The sequence below is a fragment of the Anolis carolinensis genome, chromosome 3, assembly GCF_035594765.1.
Source record: "Anolis carolinensis isolate JA03-04 chromosome 3, rAnoCar3.1.pri, whole genome shotgun sequence".
Classification (NCBI taxonomy): domain Eukaryota; kingdom Metazoa; phylum Chordata; class Lepidosauria; order Squamata; family Dactyloidae; genus Anolis; species Anolis carolinensis.
Window position 1 is genome coordinate 160,544,860 of NC_085843.1, and position 21,407 is coordinate 160,566,266.

The following is a 21,407-nucleotide window of genomic DNA, read 5'->3' on the forward strand; positions in this document are numbered from 1 at the left end:
TCAAAGATTGTCTCAAAGTGATAAATTACTAAAATTACTCATTGCATCCTTCAAGAACAAAATTAGTGAAGGATTACATCTCTTCTTAAGACTGCAAAAGCTTTTCCATAGCGATGTGCGTGATCTGGAATAGTATCAAACTAAGCTGATGGTAAGAAGAGGTAAGCCAAAATATTGTTTTGAGCTTTGCTTTCAGCTTCATCATTGTCAGTAAGCCTCATAATTTCTGTATCAGCTTGTCGCTGCTCTTTTCCTGTACTTTTTATGCAAGTCAACACTTGCGAAGGTGTGCCAAAGAACTCCACCACAGCCAAGCTTAGCTGAAACATAAAACCACTCTAATTGTTATCAATTTTGAAGGACATGGTTATTGCATAGGGAAAATCAAACAAAAACCCAGGAACCTCATGAATGTACGCTTTCCATGTATCCCCTTCTCCAGTTCTGCACGCTGGGTCAGAAAATATGCTGCAAAAGTAACATGTAGTTTGGCACCTACCTTGTGTTCTGTTCTTTTCTCATTTGTGATTTTCCTCTTCCTAATTACTGTCTCTCACATGAGGTTGTTAGTACCACTGGGAACTACAGTACAAATCCTATGAAAAGCTCATTTCCCAAGCAGATTAATATTAAATTAATCCAGAATGAGGATTTCAGAAGGGAATGCCTAATGCACCATAATCAGGATAATTGCTTCTGTTGGAAGTTATTCATGGAAGCAGAATGAGCCAGGAGTTGGGATAAAATCAGTGTTTTGATGAAGAATTTTGTGGAAGAATAGTTAGCCAACTAAGTGCTTGTGGAAGTGGAGTATAATTGGCTAACACAGATGCTGATGGGTCTGGTTTCACTGCCACTATCCTCCCTCCCACTCCGGAGTGGGGGGGGGAGAGCATGACAACTCTGAAAAACATTTCTCTTTTTTAAATGAAAAATCAAGATTGAACAAAATTATGCCCCTTTGTCCCAATGCTGTCTGCCAAGTATATTTGCATGCAAAGAAGCCTCTTGCCATTTCAATGGATGCAAATGAGCTATGTGCATGTATCCGTTGTGGACGTGAAGATTGGCTCCACTAAATAGAACAGGGGGAGCTCACATACTCTGGACACTGTCAACTACACAAATGTCTCTGACTCAGTGAGCACCATTGTCTGTGTAAATAACTCGGAAGATTATAGTGCAAAAGATCTTAATTCAGCATTTGATATTTCCCTCCAGTTGACAACTGAAAGCAAACAGTTCTGGTTCACTGCAAAGCTTGACATGCAGACACACATACACTGTCTCAGGAAATGGGTTCCCCTTTTCAGCTCTTGCGATTTACTTCTCAAAATTCTGAATAAGGTACTATGGCAAAAAAAAACGACAACTAGCAGTCTCCAGACATAAAACCAGAATCCTGAGGGTGAAATATGCTGGTGTAGGCAGTGACAGAAAAATGGGCACAGGCATTCTGGCCAAGAAGGAAGGTAGGTACCAGAGAATTATACCACTTGGAGTAGACAGGGTTTGTCTGCATGCCTTTGCTATTGCTATTCAACCCTACAAAACCACCAGTATAGTTTTTTTTTTCTGTGTCAGGAGATATTATGGGATTTTCTGCCTTGATATTCTGGGTTATATGGCTGTGTGGAAGGGCCTTTGAAGGTTGGGTTGCTGACCTGAAGGTTGCCAGTTTGAATCCGAGGAGAGTGCGGATGAGCTCCCTCTATCAGCTCCAACTCCATGCGGGGACATAAGAGAAGCCTCCCACAAGGATGGTAAAAACATCAAAACATCCGGGCATCCCCCTGGCAACATCCTTGCAGACGGCTAATTCTCTCAGATCAGAAACAACTTAACTAGTATAGTACACTTAAGTGTTGTGCCAGTCATTATCTGCTTTCCACCATTATGTATTTCTCAGATTCCAGACAATGTATGCCACAGTCCACTTTCCGCAACATCACCTCAAACAGATTTGTTTGTGATGAACTTGGCAGAAAATTAATCCAGTTGACTGTGAAGGATTTCTCATCTTTAAATATTTGCTTTCACTTACCAGCTCACTTCCTCCTATGACATTTCAATTAGCGGCCACTCAGACACTCTCTGACTTTGTAAGGTCATTTCAGTTTTGTTCATCTTGCTGCGTTTTCGCTCTCAAAAGCCACTTGGGCAATTTTTCCTCCTTCATATTTTCTTCTTTTTATGCAATGATGTTGATCAGTTCTTCCATCATCCAAATTAAGGCCTGTCTGATCAAGGCTCTTTGTTTTCCTTAAACAATTTAGAGCTGGGTGGTTACAGTCTTTCGTTATTCCAGAATATGGACTCATAATGAAATACTTTGTTATCTAGCAAAAAAACTAAAGAATAAATACTCATGTGTCCCTGTCCTGTCCCACCAAATGGCCTCTCCAAAGTATAATCTGGACTGGATTTATCTTTTCCAGCACTTTCCAGGTACAGTGTTCTCTCACTTATCGCTGGGGTTAGGTTCCAGGACCACCCGCAATGAGTGAAAATCCACGAAGTAAGGACACTATATTTATTTTAATATTTATACATTATTTTAGTAGTTATACACTATTTTAAGTCTTTATCAACCAATTGTGTTGATAAATCGCCTCCTTCTCCTCCCGTTGCCACTTGGGCTCCTTTTCTCTCTCTTCGGCTTCTCCTTCCTCCCTTCCTTAGGCTGTAAATTGTAATTTTTTATGATTTATAATAGTCTTTTAGAGTTTATTGAAAAACCGCAAAACAGCGAATCTGTGAAAAGTGAACCGTGAAGTAGTGAGGGAACACTGTACTCCAATTACAGATTTCTCTCTAACCATTAAACACACAATCTGTAGAAAATGGAGTCCATACTTTGAAATATGATTGTTAGAGGCATGCTATTGCATATTTATTACCTGATGTGCATCTAGACATAATAGTATAATAATAATATGCCACTGTTTTCCTCTGCCTACTCTCCCAGTTATTCATGATTTTCCGACATCTTTTCAGAAACAATCCTACAATAAACATTAGTATAAAGTGTTTGTTAAAGCATGAGTAAGCTATGCACTGTTAACAACTTTGGACAGATCGACACAGACAGTACTACAGGCCAATCTGGTGTGCTAGGCACCAGATTGACCCTGGATATTGTACTCACAGGGAGTATCCCAACCACTGTGGTTCAATGGTGTTGGGCAGCCACCCTGACTTACCCCCTGTCCCATGGTGGGTTTTGTCCATGACATTGGACCTATCTGTTCTCTGTCACTTGTTGTATCACTTGGTGCAATGGGGCACCAAGGGAGAGAGGAGAGGAGAAAACTCCACTGCTCTCCCCCTCATCCTTCCCAGCACTTCTGAGCCAGTCATGGCAAGTGATGGAGAACAAGCAGGTGAGGACACATATTGTGGCTAGAGACTGTCTTGACATGGGATGATGACTGTGTCCCCTGGTCACCTGAGCCTAGTAAACATGGGATGGCAGTGGGGACAGTGTCAGAATTCAGACTTTCTCTCGACTTTGGACTAATATAGTACAGGGCTGCAGTAAAGTGGTCTTGCCTCCTTCTACCCCGGATCAGTCCTATGTGGCTTTTGACTGCCGCAGGGCTGATCCTCAACTATACTGACCTAAAGGATCAATATAGATGTGGCCTTTGAAGGGGGTCATAGATAAAGGTAAGTATGTGCTGAATTAAATGGAGTAAAATGGGTACTAAGTGGATAGAAAAATCTTTTTTTAAAAAAAGGTAAAAGTTTTCCCCTGACGTTAAGTCCAGTCATGTCTGACTGGGGGTTGGTGCTCATCTCCACTTCTAAGCCGAAGAGCCAGCATTGTCCGTAGACACCTCCAAGGTCATGTGGCCGGCAAGACTGCATGGAGCGCTGTTACCTTCCCGCTATTGATCTACTCACATTTGCATGTTTTCGAACTGCTAGGTTGGCAGAAGCTGGAGCTAACAGCGGGCGCTCACTCCGCTCCCAGGATTTGAACCTGGGACCTTTCGGTCTGCAAGTTCAGCAGCTCAGTGCTTTAACACACTTCGCCACCGGGGTTCCAGAAAAATCTTTAGCACTACTTTTAATGTTATTCTCCAAATTTTGCCACCTTCTTTCTGATTTATTCACATAACCCGTACAATACACTCACAGACGCCCCCACAACTGTTAACAATGCTTTCAGTTGGCAGTTCTTTGTTGATAAGTCTCAGAATTAGTTTCTTCAGGTAGAAACAAAGCAAAGACATTTATGACACTTGTATACTAATGCACCATTTGTTTTGGTATTTTTTCCTCTAGGGTTTGTTTTTAGGCAAACTGATGGTTGTGTTCATATCTAGACTTCTTGAATAACAAATCGTGATGCTTATTAGTATATTCAATTCAATATTTTCCATTATTTTGTTTCTTTTTAAACAAGCCTTGAGGATCTATGCTTGCCCTTTTGCTTAACCTCCCCTCTTCATCTTTCCTAAATCATCCCCCAGATCTGCCAACTCTATAGGTCCTTGTGATCCTGATAGATTATGTATAAAAAAATGCTGTTTCACACAATATTCTCCTTGCTTTGATTTAGCTAATATTATGCGACCGATAATGAAAAATTCAAACTGTATTTAGAAGGATAGCTGAAACAGTTAGAGGCTTTAAAAATATGTAACACATTTAGGGGAAGGGACAATCATTATTATTTTCCCCTGAATGTGTCTCCTTTTTGGCCAAGGTTTTCTTTCCTAATGTTCTCTCTGACCATTTGACTACAGCAGCTGCAACTACTGTCTCTTTCCCTTTGCCAGGTGCCAATAGCCGAGTTTTGTCAAGCAGCCACTTGGAGTTAATTACTGACTTAATGCATCGGCCAAGTTTGAGGCCAGACTGAATGAAATTTTTTCCCCTTCCTGTGTTGCTTTCACTTAATACCTCCAGATACCTCCATCTCATCTCTCTTCATTACTGTTTTCTAATCTTTCCATCAGATAATCTCCTGTAACTTGAAAAATCTGTAGCTCGAAAATTAAGGAATGATTGGTTTTCTTAGACTCGACCACCAGGATGCCAATCTGAGCTGGCTTCTTTATGGGGACCAATCATATTAAACACCAACTCTGGTTTCTCACACACAATATCCTGCAGGGACCCAGCCCTACTGATGTGGTCGAAGGGTCAAAAAATATACCAGCCTACAAAGTCAGTAAAGTTTTCTCTCAGGTTGACTTCAAAACCAGGTATCAATTTGGTGGATTAAATTGTTGGCTTGATTAAGGTAAAGGTTTCCTCTGACGTTAAGTCCAGTTCTGACTCTGGGGGTTGGTGCTCATCTCCATTTCTAAGCCGAAGAGCCAGTGTTGTCCGTAGACACCTCCAAGGTCATGTGGCCGGCATGACTGCATGGAGCGCCTTTACCTTCCTGCCGGAGCGGTACCTATTGATCTACTCACATTGGTATGTTTTCGAACTGCTAGGTTGGCAGAAACTGGAGCTAACAGTGGGCGCTCACTCTGCTCCCGGGATTTGAACCTGAGACCTTTTGGTCTGCAAGTTCAGCAGCTCAGTGCTTTAACACACTTCGCCACCAGGGTTCCCTGTTGGCTTGAAGCTTTGAAAAAAGAATGCTAACAAGATGGCTGCTAGTCAATACATAGTTGTATAAACAGCGCAACTGAAATCATCAAGTCCAAAGTTGCCTCCAGGATGGGATTTTGGAGCGGATGTAAAGGACTTGTTTATGCAAAATGATCTGAGGGGCCACCAAACAGGGTAGGGACTCATTCACACCACATACATATAGTGCTCTGTTCCACTTTAACTGCCACAGCATCCTATGAAATCCGGATGTTTGCAATTTGATAAGGCACAAGACTCTTTTAGCTGTGAAGTTGAAATGCATCTCCCTACATTGCAAATCCCTGGTTTCTATGAAATGGTAGTAGTTAAGGGAAAATATATGGCTAGGATTGTGCATTGTGGATGGGATCTAAGATTGTTTAACCCCATTTTGCAATAGGTGACATCACCAATGAAATTGCACTTTCCTAAGACCATTAAGATAGGAGCCTCCAGTGGCTATAGAAGCCTCTGGTGGCTCAATGCATTAAAGTACTGAGCTGCTGAACTTGCAGACTGAAAGGTCCCAGGTTCAAATCTGGGGAGCAGAGTGAGTGCCCGCTGTTAGCTCCCGCTTCTGCCAACCTAGCAGTTCAAAAACATGCCAATGTGAGTAGATAAATAGGTACCGCTCAGGCGGGAAGGTAACGGTGTTCCATACAGTCATGCTGGCCACATGACCTTGGAGGTGTCTACGGACAATGCCGGCTCTTCGGCTTAGAAATGGAGATGAGCACCAACCGCCAGAGTCGGACACGACTGGGCTTAACGTCAGGGGAAACCTTTACCTTTACCTAAGACCATTAAGATAAAAGTCTAAACTTAAATGTTATGTCTAAATTGCTACAATGAGTAGAGTATTTAATTTTATACATGTTTGCCTTTGTTTTACATGCTTAGATTTATTGCAAAGTAAATATTCATTGGATTTCTTGGAAATACAGAAAGAGGAATTTGTCAATCATGTTACACAAGCACAGCTTTGACCTATGCCTCCCTGCTTATTAAGCTGAGATGCGTACGAAGTATACAAGGACATCAGCAGAGAGGCATATTCTCTTGACAAATTATTAGAGGTGTGCGCGAAAATCTTTCCTTCGTTTCTTTCGTGCTGTTGTTTTATTTCGACTGTTCATTTACACAAAACGAATGGCAACATTTTAGTAAGAAATGAGGAGACAACACGAAAATGAAAGCCGCAGCTATCGTGCTTGCTTTAGTTTTCCTTTCATACTGACAGAGGGCTGCAGCTTTCCCCCTACAGCTGATATGTACAAATGGGTCTTAATAATTTGCATTGCCCGACTTACTGGGCAAGGACTGTTGTGGCTCATCACGGCGCTGCAGGGGGCTTCTTCCCAGAAGTCCCCTGTGTGGTGGGAAATTCTTCCACCGCCTGGCCTCCTGGCAAATCGGCGGCGGGACATCCCAAGTGGCACCATTTTAAGGCCGCCCGGAGGGCCAGAGCAGGCATTGGGTCTGCTTTTCATTGTTGGGACAGCAGCAGCGGCAAGGGCAGCAGCAGCAGCGGACCCAAGTGGCGGTGGACCCAAGTGGCGGCAGCTACGCCATGGTATTTCTGTGGCTCTGGGAGGGTGCTTTGGTCTTCCGGGGCCTTGCTCAAGCCTTTTTTCCGCTTGGGCCTTCCCAGGCCTTACCTGCCCAGGGGAAGGGGGTAGGCCCCAAAGCGGCCTAAAGAAAGAAAAAGGAAAAAATGCCTGAGTAAGACCCCGGAAGCCCGAAGCATCCTGGAGCCACAGATATACCTTTTCCGTTAGTGGGCTTCCTCTCACCCCCCGCCCTTGCTAGGGCACTTCCTGTCTCGGCTATGTTGGGAGAGTTCTTTGGCCTTACGAGGCCTTTAAAACAAACAAATAATTAAATATTAATATATAACTAAATAATAAATAAGCCTCGCTTTTCTCTTGAAGCCTATTTGAGACCTCCAGCCCAGGCCTCTGCCCCCTCCCGGTGGGAGGGTTACACCTGGCCCTTGTTAGGGCTCTTGCCCCTGAGGCCAGCTTCGGTGGCCTCTGGCTTAGGGCCTCACTTCCCCAGGCCTTCAATCGCCCCACTTTCCATTGGCTTGGGCCGAAATGCCCTCCATGTGTGGCGATTTTCACCCCACTGGCCCAAAAACTGAGCGAGGTAGGGAGTGAGCCTCAGAAGCCCTCCCATTGCAGCCAATGGTCTAAAACTTTTCTTTTTTTTGTTTTGTTAGCCAGACAAAAATTCATGTCGGATAGGCAGCCCATTTTCGTTAGTAGGACACGAATACGAAAATGAGAGGACACAAATGAAACTACACAAAACGAACAGCAATTCTAGCTAGTCAAATGTGGGCTAGGCAAAACTACGGTTAGGTGGATCTGTAATTGGTTAAGCGAACGAACCCAAAGGGTGCTCATCAATGCGTCGTCTTCACCATGGAAAGAAGTGACAAGTGGAGTGCCGCAGGGCTCCATCCTGGGTCCGGTTCTGTTCAACATCTTTATTAACGACTTAGAAGAACAATTAAAAGGCATGATCATCAAGTTTGCAGACGTCACCAAACTGGGTGGGATAGCTAACACTCCAGAAGACAGGAGCAGAATTCAAAACGATCTTAACGGACTAGAGAAATGAGCCGAAACTAACAAAATGAAGTTCAGCAGGGACAAATGCAAGATACTTCACTTCGGCAGAAAAAATGGAATGCAAAGATACAGAATGGGGGACGATGCCTGACTTGACAGCAGTACGTGTAAAAAAGACCTTGGAGTCCTCGTGGACAACAAGTTAAACATGAGCCTACAATGTGATGCAGCAGTGAAAAAGGCCAATGGGATTTTGGCTTGCATCAATAGGGGTATAGCGTCTAGATCCAGGGAAGTCATGCTACCCCTCTATTCTGCCTTGGTCAGACCACACCTGGAATACTGTGTCCAATTTTGGGGACCGCAGTTGAAGGGAGATGTTGACAAGCTGGAAAGCGTAAAGAGGAGGGCAACTAAAATGATCAAGGGTCTGGAGAACAAGCCCTATGAGGAGCGGCTTAAAGAACTTGGTATGTTTAGCCTGCAGAAGAAAAGGCTGATAAGAGACATGATAGCCATATATAAATATGTGAGGGGAAGTCATAAGGAGGAGGGAGCAAGCTTGTTTGCTGCTGCCCTGCAGACTAGGGCGTGGAACAATGGCTTCAAACTACAGGAAAGGAGATTCCACCTGAACATCAGAAAGAACCTCCTCACTGTGAGAGCTGTTCAGCATAGAATCATAGAATCATAGAATAGTAGAGTTGGAAGAGACCTCATGGGCCATCCAGTCCAACCCCCTGCCAAGAAGCAGGAAATCGCATTCAAAGCACCCCCGACAGATGGCCATCCAGCCTCTGCTTAAAAGCCTCCAAAGAAGGAGCCTCCACCACGGCCCCGGGGAGAGAGTTCCACTGTCGAACAGCTCTCACAGTGAGGAAGTTCTTCCTGATGTTCAGGTGGAATCTCCTTTCCTGTAGTTTGAAGCCATTGTTCCGTGTCCTAGTCTGCAGGGCAGCAGAAAACAAGCTTGCTCCCTCCTCCCTATGACTTCCCCTCACATATTTATATATGGCTATCATGTCTCTTATCAGCCTTTTCTTCTGCAGGCTAAACATACCAAGTTCTTTAAGCCGCTCCTCATAGGGCTTGTTCTCCAGACCCTTAATTATTTTAGTCGCCCTCTTCTGGACGCTTTCCAGCTTGTCAACATCTCCCTTCAACTGTGGTGCCCAGAATTGGACGCAGTGTTCCAGGTGTGGTCTGACCAAGGCAGAATAGAGGGGGAGCATGACTTCCCTGGATCTAGACGCTATACCCCTATTTATGCAGGCCAGAATCCCATTGGCCTTTTTAGCTGCTGCATCACATTGTTGGCTCATGTTTAACTCGTTGTCCACAAGGACTCCAAGGTCCTTTTCACACACACTGCTGTCAAGCCAGGCGTCCCCCATTCTGTATCTTTGATTTCCATTTTTTCTGCCGAAATGAAGTATCTTGCATTTGTCCCTGTTGAACTTCATTTTGTAAGTTTTGGCCCATCTCTCTAGTCTGTCAAGATCGTTTTGAATTCTGCTCCTGTCTTCTGGATTGTTGGCTATCCCTCCCAGTTTTGTGTCGTCTGCAAACTTGATGATCGTGCCTTCTAACCCTTCGTCTAAGTCGTTAATAAAGATGTTGAACAGAACCGGGCCCAGGACGGAGCCCTGCGGAACTCTCTCCCCTGGACTGTGGTGGAGGCTCATTCTTTGGAGGCTTTTAAGCAGAGGCTGGATGGCCACCTGTCGGGGGTGCTTTGAATGAGATTTTCCTGCTTCTTGCAGGGGGTTGGACTGGATGGCCCGTGAAGTCTCTTCCAACTCTACGATTCTATGATTCTATGAATTCCACACAAATACACAACTCTGCAAATTATTTTTTTGTGCGACCCCATCCCTTCTTAGTGCTACTTTTGCTATGGCTGCTGTATTTTTATCATTAACCATTGTTTTTTGATGCCTAAGAAAGTTGGTCCCAGGCTCTACATCACACTAATGAAGCCCAGCTGATCACCCTTCCATGCAAGAACAACTGAAGGGGCTGTCAGGTGCAGCTCATCTCCTCAGCCACTAGTCAGCTCTGGAGCTTTTTCCAGCCTCATTTCAGGTGTTCTTGATTACCAAGAAGAAAGGAAAGTCCTGTCCCCTCCAAAAAAAAGACTGTTTCGCCCACTCTCTGTTTTCCATAACTTAGAATGATTCATGCAGTCAGTCGGTGATTGGGAAGATAGACCAGATTTAGATCTTGATTTGCTCCAACACATTCTTAGCAGTTGTGGTGTGATATCAGGACCTTGCAGAAGAAGTAGGTAAGTGTACATAACTTCCCTATTCCTGTTATGCCTGCATATGTCAACAAGTGTGCTAGTCCTATTGCTTCCAGGTTTTAAACAAACCCTGATCTAAATTGGTTTCTGATCCTAGTTTCTTCCTGTTGTGCCTCCATATGACAACAGTGTGCAAGCTTTAAACAGAAAAGGATCTAACATTTATTTTAGATCTTGGCTTGTTTTGATTCTGTAATTATCTTTTTCTTTTTTGAGTCTAGAGGTAATGTAAAATATGACCAATGTTTTTGTGGTTGTAATTGCTAAAATGTTTGCAATCATAGTGTCCCTGAAGGAATCTGTGAAAGACACACATGTAGAAACAGTGTCAGGAATGGGGAATGAATATCTTAACTGAATAAAATGAATCTTATATGTCTTAAAAGATCCATGGGTAATATATACGATCTGAAGAGAAACCAGGATATTAATCAGTTTTCTCAGCTTATTCATCTGCCCGCACTGTGTACCTTTTACTGCTGAGCTATTTGGGTCTGTAATAATGTTGATTGATTGAGCCATGGGCAATTGTGGTCATTTAACTAATATGTCAAATTTAATCATAGTTCCTTTATAGGACTCTTTTCTTCTCACAAAAGAAAGGCATGGGGAATGCAGAAATACTCCAAACTAATACAGTAGAGTCTCACTTATCCAACACTCGCTTATCCAACGTTCTGGATTATCCAACGCATTTCTGTAGTCAATGTTTTCAATATATCATGATATTTTGGTGCTAAATTCGTAAATACAGTAATTACTACATAACATTATTGTGTATTGAACTACTTTTTCTGTCAAATTTGTTGTATAACATGATGTTTTAGTGCTTAATTTGTAAAATCATAACCTAATTTAATGTTTAATAGGTTTTTCCTTAATGCCTCCTTATTATCCAACATATTTGCTTATCCAACATTCTGCCGGCCCGTTTATGTTGGATAAGAAAGCCTCTACTGTATATACCCTTAGTTTGGTGTATAAGCACGAACCCATTTCCTTAATGCAGAAATACTGTCACTTCTGAAGAATAGTAAATATCCTGCATTTTTACTTTCCACCCAGAAATAGTAAATCAAATATCTTAGGGCTTGTCTACACTGGCCCTATGACCCAGATGACAGCAAAAGCTGCTCCTGGGCATCCATATGATATCCAGGGACAACCATAACATGAGATAAACCCAGTCCTACCCTGTGCTGAAACAGGACTAACATTTGAGGCACCAACACGTGTTAGACAGTGTAATTTTTTTTTACTTTGGCCCATGTTTGGTCATGTTTTCTGGTTTTCATCTGTGAAATAGATAATGTGTTATGAATAATGTAGTTCTACTGGTCCTTTCAAGTTCTCTGGAGATAGTTTCTTACAACAGCTCTCCTGCTAGAATTGGTCATTTTACTGAAGGAAAATTTATAGCATTGGAAAGGAAACAGACAAATCAGGTGATGAAACACGTTTTTGTACATGGATTGCAGATCAACAGGGATGTACATGAGAGGGAGAAAAATATGCTTACTAATCAAACAATAGGTACTTTGTGCTTTAGCTACTAATTCCCTGTTTGCATGGTAGTATGGCTCTGATCTTAGGTATCTTATTCCATGACCCCAAAAGTTATCAAACCTCTGGATGGCCATCTATCAGGGATGCTTTGAATGGGATTTTCCTGCTTCTTGATGGGGGGGGGGGGGCACGTGGTCCCTTCCAACTCTGTGATTCTGTGATTCTATAATTCTATGATTCTGATTATTTTATTTTCATTCTGTAGTGTGTACTCATTTTGTTGCTGCACATGAAATCTATGGTTAAAGTTGGCATGGGATCTGAGATCACTGAAAACAATATGTGGATTAGAGCCAAACACTTTTTTTCGTGTCAGGAGCAACTAAAGAAACTGCAAGTTGCTTCTGGTGTGAGAGAATTGGCCGTCTACAAGGACATTGCCCAGAGGACGCCCGGATGTTTTGATGTTTTTACCATCCTTGTGGGAGGATTCTCTCATGTCTCCACATGGAGCTGGAGCTGATAGAGGGAGCTCATCCACTCTCTTCCCGGGTTGGATTCGAACCAGCAACCTTCAGGTCCGCAATACAACCTTCAAGGACCTTCAGTCCTTCTGGCACAAAGGTTTAACCCACTGTGCCACTGGGGGCTCCAGCCAAACACTGAAAATGCTTTTTTTTAAAAAAGTAGTGTAACTTTTGCTCCTTATATATTTTTTTGTCTGGATAATCTGTCTTGAAATTCTATAAAGAGCAACATGAGCCAGCATGGCATAGTAGTTTGAATGTTGGACTAAAACTTCATGATACGCAGGGCCATATATGCAGACTTGCAAAAGGTCATGATGGCTCAATTCCTCAAACACTTTATTTCTTCCAATAGAAGTGGCAGTTTTCAATCTTTGAGGGCTCAACAGAAATTAGTGAGCTATTGTTGATGTGACAAGTTTTATGATACGTTATTGGTTATGTTCTCAGTGGTATGAACCACTAGGGCCTTTCTGATGCTCAATTCTCTCACTTTGCTGAGCAGCATTTCAGTTCAGCAAGGGCCTTGAATTAATTTTTGATTAATTTGGTGATATTCTCTTGGTAGCTAGACATGTATTTCTAGTGACCCTTGTGATGTAGGGTTTCCTCTTCAACACACATATCCCACAGCTTTTAGGTAAAATGCAGGCATTTATATCCAAACAGAAGACAAAGATTGGCTATGGAAATTCACTTGCAGTCTTTAGGATGTCCTAGTTTTGCTTAATGGGATTTCTGTGAAGATATATGTCTCATCACATAGTATTGAAAATGATTAACTGTGATTAATCCTGCTCATGCTGAGAAAAGCTGTCTGAATGCTCCTTTCACCCAGGAATATGTCAAAGTTGGTTATTTTTTTTATAATTCAAGCAGTCAAGAAGTGCAGCAGATGGAAAATAGGTTGTGAAGTTTGGATTAAATTTGTATTAAATTATTTTATATTCTATTAAAATATTACAGAGACTTTGTGAGGGAATAGGGACTGAATTGAATGATAGCATTTGATAGCCAGAATATTAAAATGCACTGTGAATGGACTCTTAATTTGAGAGCATCTTCTTCCCAGGTTTGGTTTGAAAGACAATTTGTCAATCTTAGTTTTCATCTGGTGTATTCTCATTACAAATACCCACTTTATTATTTTATGCAAAGGATAAGTGTGTTTTCCTAAGGGTTTTCTGTATCCACCTCCCTTCACTTCTTTTGCAGTTTATGATATGTCAGGTCCCCTCAGACATTTTGCTAGGTATATTGTTGTTAAGAAATAAACACACTGTTGACTGTTCCTGTTGACTTTGACTTGAACTTGAACTAAGGATGTTATTCTCAAAACGGTCCAGACGTTGGAAGTGGTTTTGTGATTGTTTTTCTTTTCCTGATGATATAATGCTTTTGCCCCACAAAAGTAAGAAGAAAGAAAGAAAAGAAATACAGTAGAGTCTCACTTATCCAAGCTAAATGGGCCGGCAGAAGCTTGGATAAGCGAATATCTTGGATAATAAGGAGGGATTAAGGAAAAGCCTATTAAACATCAAATTAGGTTATAATTTTACAAATTAAGCACCAAAACATCATGTTATACAACAAATTTGACAGAAAAAGTAGTTCAATACACAGTAATGTTATGTTGTAAATACTGTATTTACGAATTTAGCACCAAAATATCATGATATATTGAAAACATTGACTACAAAAATGTCTTAGATCATCCAGAACCTTGGATAAGCGAGTCTTGGATAAGTGAGACTCTACTGTATATCTGAAAGAAGAAGAAAAAAGCTTACAAATAAACCTTGTTTCTTTTTAAAAAATTAAAAAATAAGGAATAATTTCATTTAGTCCTCTTGCACATTTTTCAGACTTCCATAACCCAACAAATGTACTGATAGTCTCAAAAGGTTCTGGGAAGAAGTTATAAAAGATTATGGCTGAAAGATACAGTTGAAAGGATCCCTCTTGTGATGGCATGCCCGAGCCTTTGGGGAAAACTATAGTGTCTGGCTTTACGCGGGAGCTATGTGAGTATCTTCTGTTAAGACCCTTAACATAGAGAGGCACTTTAGGCAAGGTGAAAAGATAACCAAAATGAGTTTACTGAAAACAAGTTGAATAAAGGGTTAACTCCACCTGGGACTATATAAAATAGCTTTTAAAAATACATTACAAAAGGATATTTTACTGGTTGCAGTCATCTCTTTGGAGTCCTTGAAAGTCTTCTGCCTCTGATGCAAAGCGATGGTGCTTATAATCTGTCTCAATCTTTTACTTTGTGAAGCTTAGGCTGACCAAAAGCTTCTGTTGTCTCTGGGACTGGTGGAATATGAATACTAGGCATGGGTGAATTCCTTGAAATGTCGTAAATCGGAATAAAATCGGATCTATAGTGCATCGGAATTAACCCTCAATTTTGAAGCGTTAAAGCCCATTCATTTAATGGGCTCGTAATTTAGATCGAATATATGAGAAAGCGTTTTTGAAGCAACCAAACTTGTTTGCAGGGAGGAGCAGCCTAGCCTGGGTTTGCCTCCCAGCCCAATCAGTGTGGATGTTCATGTAAGGGGAGGGCTTTGGATGTCCTCCTTTAAAAATGTCTGCTGCATGCCACGAGGCTCATTCTGGCTTGGAAGTTGGAGCGAGAAGGGTGGCTGGTCTTTAGCTGCCTGTGCCTGCCTGCCTGGCCTTTGTTGTTGGAGGGGGACCTAGAGACACTGGGGCAGCCATTGAAAAAAAGGACTCTTTACCAAGAAGAGAAGACATTTTTTTGGGGTGGGGTGGGAAAGGGGTTGTTGTATTGTTGAAGGCTTTCATGGACGGGATCACAGGGTTGTTGTTCAAAAGCGTCTATCTTCCTTCGCGCAGCCTTCCTTATGGTCCAGCTCTCGCATCCATAGGTTACTATGGGGAATACCATTGCTTTGACTATGCGGACCTTCATTGTCAGTGTGATGTCTCTGCTCTTCACTATTTTGTCAAGGTTGGCCATTGTTCTCCCAAGAAGTAAACGTCTTCTGATTTCCTGGCTGCAGTCTGCATCTGCAGTGATCTTCGTGCCTAGAAATATAAAGTCTGTCACTGCCTCCACGTTTTTTAGTAGTTATGCACTATTTTAAGTCTTTATCAACCAATCGTGTGTTGATAAATCGCCTCCTTCTCCTCCCATTGCTCCCTTTTCTCTCCCTTTGGCTTCTCCTTCCTCCCTTCCTTAGGCTGTAAATTGTAATTTTTTATGATTTAGAGTTTATTGAAAAACCGCAAAACAGTGAATCCATGAAAAGTGAACCGCGAAGTAGTGAGGGAACACTGCATATTTACTAGGAGTTATGTGTTGGTATATGTCTTCAAATCACCTGTTGACTTATGGCAACCCCATGAATTGTATAGCATTTTCTTAAGCAATTAATACTCAAAAGTGGCTTGCCTGTTCTTTCCTCTGAAATATAGCTTACCACAATTGATATTTGTTGGCAGTCTTCCATTCATGACTAAACATGATTGACACAACAAGCTTCCAAGTTGAAAGTATCTGGTGCCCTTAGGGCATGTAAGCCTATTGGGAAATAAAGCTGACTGAACACTGGACAATACCAAGGCAGCACATGTATGACAGTTTTGTACATCCCTTTGGTATGAATTGCTCTAAAGCACAAATATAAAACTTGCCCTATTTCCTCATGTGGCAGTCTGCAACCTTTTGATGTCAATAGGATGGCCAGGGATTTTTTTTTGTATCAGGCGCAACTTGAGAAACTGCAAGTCACTTCTGGTGTGAGAGAATTGTCCGTTTGCAAGGATGTTGCCCAGGGGACGCCTGGATGTTTTACTATCATGTGGGAAGCTTCTCTCGTGTTCCTGCATGGGAAGCTGGAGCTGACAGATGGGAGCTCACCCCGCTTCCGGATTCGAACTGCCGACTTTTTAGTCAGCATTCCTGCCGGCAGAAGGGTTTAACCCATTACGCTACTGAGGACTTCATGTCTATGGATGCTAAAAGAATATTAATGTATTTTGAATACTGAGTTCAATAGAACAACAGTGTTGTGCATTAGAATCAGCACCGCAGAACATGATGGAATGGTTTATTCAATTATAACACCCCATAGTAATCCACACAATGATCAAGAACTTTATCTTAAGCAAAAGGTTCTGGGAAATTGAAATCTTAGATCAGTTTGATTCTATGTATACATATTTATATGGAGCTCAGTGGGATGTTCATTTGTTTAAGAAAAACAAATTATGGAACTATTTAAGAAAAAAAACCCTGCTTGGGGAACAGAATCTTGCAGCCATTGATTTAGGCGCTGGAGATATAAGCCCAATAACAAAGTAGATGTTTTCGTTGGAAAATTCATGATAAATATTAGAGACTCTTGCAGCACTCTTGTTGCAGCTCAAAGAAAAACAAATAATCTTCATAAGTGCCATCAAAGCCTTTGTTGCTTTAAGAGAATAGATAGCACTGTACTATTTGGTCATAAATGTGCACTTTATAGAGATTCAAGATTCACTTTAAGATTATTTATCTATTTCAAAATCAGTATATCTTTCATTCATTTTAAAATTCAGGGGGGCAAAAGTACATTCCATGTTGTTTGCATCACATTTTCTGAAGAATAAACCTAGAAACAGACTCTGAATGCTAATATGGTATAACAATAAATGCCTATTCTTTACATCCTACTTCACCAACTAAATATCTTTCAGGATTTTTATAATCAGAAAAATAGTAAGTAGTGATACATTTCAGAATTCAAATGAAAATCAGAAAGTAACCACGGCTTACTAAAAGAAGTCCTGTTTTGCATACAGAAGGCCCTAGGTTGAGTCCCCCAGTAACCAAAGTCAAATAATTTACTTGCAACAAATAAGAAAGGTTTCTAACAGGGACAGAAATCAAGACTGAACATATTTGATGTCTTAACCCAGCAGTTCTCGAAGTATGCTCCGTGGTGCCCTTGAGGCTCCCTGAAGCATATTGAAGGGCTCCACAGTTTTCTCCTCCCTCTTCCTCTTCCTCTTCCTCTTCCTCTTCCTCCTCCTCCTCCTCCTCCTCCAAGCTTTCCCTCCTCTTTCCTCTCTCCCCCCCTCACCTCTTTCACCACCAAAAGCCTTCCCTCCACCTCCCTCACTGCCAAAATCTTTTCCTTTTCAAAACCCTATTTCCTTCCCACTGCTAAGGTGGTGCTTTGATTTTCCTGCATGGCAGAAAGGGATTGGACTGGATGGCCCCTGGGGTTGCTGCTATTATTATTATTATTATTATTATTATTATTATTATTATTATTATTATTATTATTCTTACAAAGGCTGGGTGGCCATCTGTTGGGGATGCTTTGATTGTGCTTTTCCTGCATAGCAGAAGGAGGTTGGACTGGATGGCAACTTGGGCCTTCCACGAAAATACTGTTAAGTATGTTGGTTGAAATTGTTCCTCAAAGGTTTTCCCATGTCTGATATACAGTAGAGTCTCACTTATCCAACACTCGCTTATCCAACGTTCTGGATTATCCAATGCATTTTTGTAATCAATGTTTTCAATACATCGCGATATTTTGGTGCTAAATTCATAAATACAGTAATTACTACATAGCATTACTGCATATTGAACTACTTTTTCTGTCAAATTTGTTGCTAAACGTGATGTTTTGGTGCTTAATTTGTAAAATCATAACCTAATTTGATGTTTAATAGGCTTTTCCTTAATCCCTCCTTGTTATCCAACATATTCGCTTATCCAACGTTCTGCCACCCCATTTATGTTGGATAAGTGAGACTCTACTGTATATACATTATATATAATATAATATGCAAACATTTCTTGGGGCACTACGAGAAACTTGCTTCAAAAAGGGTTCAGTGGCTGAAAAAGTTTGAGAACCACTGTCCTAACCAATAGAGGCAATAATGGGTGGTAAGGAGAGCTACAATGATTCCCATTCCTGCCCTAAAGACTTTCCACCACTCAGAATAAATCATCCTGGCATAGATGAGCATAAGGGCAAGATCCTACATGAGCATGCGTATGAGTATCACACAGCTACATATCCATAGCTATGTTTCCCAATGGTACCTCCCCTAAGCTACCTTGTAAGCAGCACAGTCACCCCCAAAACATTTTGTTCAAGAGAGGGAATCAACAGGGATGTTATATGTCTTCATGATTCCAACCTATGATGACCCTAAGGCAAATCTATCACATTGTTTTCTTGGTAAGATTTGCTCTTGGTAAGATTTGCTCACTTCCTCTGAGGCTAAGAGTGTGGACTCCCTAAGGTCACCCAGTTGACTTCCATGGCTGAGTGGGTATTTGAACCCTGTTCTCAGGAGCTGTAGTCCACCCCTCAAACTACTGGTCTGTAGTGCAGGCTAGTGAGCAGCCTGCTGCAATAAATCACTCTGACCATGAGGTCATGAGTTCAAGGCCAGCCCATGGCGGGCTGAACACCCGTCAATTAATTTTTTTTAAAAAATAGCCCCTGCTCGTTGCTGACCTAGCAACCCGAAAGATAGTTGCATCTATCAAGTAGGAAAGAAGGTAGGCAAATTTAACTAATTTACGATGTTGGAATGAGGAAGTGTGGTCAGGTGGATGATGACGCAGCTGCTCCCCCATTGTGGCCAGAATCGAACATCCCCTCAGGAGAAGGTTAAATTGCCTTTGCGTCTGTCTCTGTCTCGGTTCTATGTGTATATGGACATTGAATGTTTGCCCTATATGTATATAATGTGATCCGCCCTGAGTCCCCTTTGGGGTGAAAAGGGAAGAATATAAATACTGTAAATAAATAAATAAATAAATAAATACTACATCACACTGACTTCTAACAGTGATACATCTAAGTTTTTTACTTAAGCTGTAACAGGCATTTTCAGGGACGTAGACTTTTTTAGGTTCCTCCCGTGGATGACATCTTCGTAGTATATCCAACAACAGAAAAATAGCTGTACACATGATGCAACCTCCTTTAAAAGGCTGATGATGATGCCTCTGGTCCCCAACAACATGTAAATGGCAGTGTTATGGGGACTACCACAGTTTACAAGGTAGATTAGGAGGAGATTTTGGTTGACTTGTTGGAACAGAACTCTAACATCATGAATGGCCAAAAAAGTGAGCTGTGCCAGCTTAAGTCATTCACTAGTAGAATTCCAGCTGTTTTCATATCTGGAACAAGGCATCCTCCTGTTGTTCCCAAGCATCCTAAACCATTAACACAGTGGTTCTCAACCTGGGGTCCTTAGATGTTTTTGGCCTTCGACTCCCAGAAATCCTAAACTGGCTCTTATTCCAACATGGTTGAATTGAACTGTACTGAAACCATTTTGAAGGTTTATTTATGATAAGAGCAGAGCCTGGAAAAATAATTCATTCAGCTTGATAAAGTTTTCAAAAATCATATATGGTTGTATTACAAAATAATACATTATGTACAGCCACAAAACTAGAAAAGCTTCTGAGAAATGGTTGTGCTATTCATTCATTTTTTGTTCCTTTCCATTGTGTTTTAAAAAGCAGGATTGATAAGTGATCTCACTAGAATCATCTGTATCAAAATGTCTCTAAACATGCCCATAGAAAGCAAAGATCTTGCTCATTAAACCAATCAAGTGACATTTCTATTGCAAATATTCATGTTCTTTGTAACTTGATGCTTCCAAGTTTGAGTTCTGGCTCTTTGAGACAGTTGCTCTTGTGTTCCACAAAATAAAAAGTGAAGGCTCAGATCCAGTTTTGTCATTTATGCATATAGCCTTTTAAAGGAGGCTGCAATCATCCTGATCAGTTATTTTGGATGGATGAAGACAGCAGAAGGCTGGAACAGCTGATGCGGATGTGAGCAGCATATTTTATGAAGCTACTTTCAAAACAGCCCCTGCCACTGTTGCAGTGCACATATTGCAATACTTCCTCCCTTTTATCAAAATTGTAGTGCAATATTGTAATACTTCCTATCAGCTATTTTTTTAAAAAATATTCTGATCATCCACCTTCTTCTTGAGTTTTAAATACCACCAGCTGGTTTAAACCCCAGTGGGCATTAAGCATGCCCAGATGTTAAATTGTAGGGGATACTTTTTCAGATTTACATATGGCTTCAGAAACAGTTGTCATCATCAGTTCTGTCAGTTTTGGAGCTGCTGATGAAACTGACATGGGACTAGGTTTATGGAAAGTTTGTTTTATGAGCCTGAATGCTAGAAGGAATCTTCCAATTTATGTCCCAGATACACAGTGCTCATCTCTTAATAGCATTAAGCTGAACAAGGTGGTAGCATGTTTGTTTTGTAAACAAGAGATCCCCGGTCCTATCCCAAGTAATGTTATGAAAAATCCCCAAATCCTTGTAAGCTGCTGGTAGTAATTAGAATGAGGCCCCATCTAGACTGCCACGTAGTGCAGTTTCATAAAGCAGTTTATACTGCATTGAACTGCATTATATGATTCTACACTGTCATATAATGAAACTGCATTATTTGGGAACATAGATGGGGTCTGAGAATCTTGCATCTAGCACTATCTTTTGTCTCCTGGATGCATACACACATACTTTTAAAAATGGCCTAAAAACAAGAAATTCTGGTTTACTTTCTCTAAAACAAGTCACAGAATCACATTCTTACATTTGTTTTTATTTTTATAAAACAGGACGTTACCCACTTCTGCTTCTTTTTAGATGGGGCTGTTATGACTTCTAGTAGATGTTGAAATTTTCCCTCTGCCTCTATATTTTGCTTAGCCTTTGTGTTGTAGACAATAGTTTGATGAATCAAAAGTACAATTCCTGTCTTCTGAGGATACATCTATACCGTAGAATTAATGCAATATAACATCACTTTAACTCAATGTTATTCAGTCATTCATTCGTTGTGTCAGAAGCAAATTGAGGGTAC